The 521-nt window shown below is 73.9% G+C and overlaps 1 protein-coding gene across 1 annotated transcript in view; it reads right to left on the bottom strand.

Moving 5' to 3' along the window:
* Positions 1-421, bottom strand: part of UHRF1 (ubiquitin like with PHD and ring finger domains 1) — a 46,017-nt gene extending 45,596 nt beyond the window's left edge. The window contains exon 1 of the mRNA XM_027769610.1: positions 266-421. The gene's annotated coding sequence lies outside the window, so the exon portion shown is untranslated. The remainder of the gene's footprint in view (positions 1-265) is intronic.
* Between the last annotated feature and the right edge of the window lie 100 nt (positions 422-521).

Raw genomic sequence — 521 nt, 5'->3', positions numbered from 1 at the left:
GCCGCTCGCCCGGCCCTCCCCCACCCAACCCGCGCGACCCCCCGGGTCTCCCCAACGCTCCGCTCGCACCCGCCCTTGGGGGCAACTCCCGAGGGCAGTCCGCGGAGGCAGCCCCGGACGTCGGGGCCGTGTGCAGGGCAGCTCTGGCGCGGGGCAGTGCTCGCTTGCGCCAGCGCTGGCCTCGCTTCCCGGCCGCTCTGGAAAGTTTTGCAGAGTCCCAGTGCGCCCGGCCGCGGCTGGCACCCCGGGTCGCCCTGCCGCTCACCTCTTCGGCCGCCGCGATCCACTCGCTGACTGCGCACCTGGCCCGGCTGGAGATGGCGATGCCCCCGCGTACTTGGCCGGGACCCCGCGCGGACGTGTGTGCAACCCGGAGCACCCAGTCGGCCAACGCTGCCCGCCGAGCTGCCAGCTGCTCTGATTTTTTTCCCGCGAAAACTAGGCGTTTGGGAGTTGCGGGGCCGCGGGAGGCCGTGCCGGGGGCCGGCCCTTGCCTCCTGATTGGCCATCGCAGTGGCGGG

The sequence above is a fragment of the Tupaia chinensis genome, unplaced genomic scaffold (assembly GCF_000334495.1).
Source record: "Tupaia chinensis unplaced genomic scaffold, TupChi_1.0 Scaffold149964_2, whole genome shotgun sequence".
Classification (NCBI taxonomy): Eukaryota; Metazoa; Chordata; class Mammalia; order Scandentia; family Tupaiidae; genus Tupaia; species Tupaia belangeri.
This window is presented reverse-complemented; position numbering and strand designations above follow the sequence as displayed.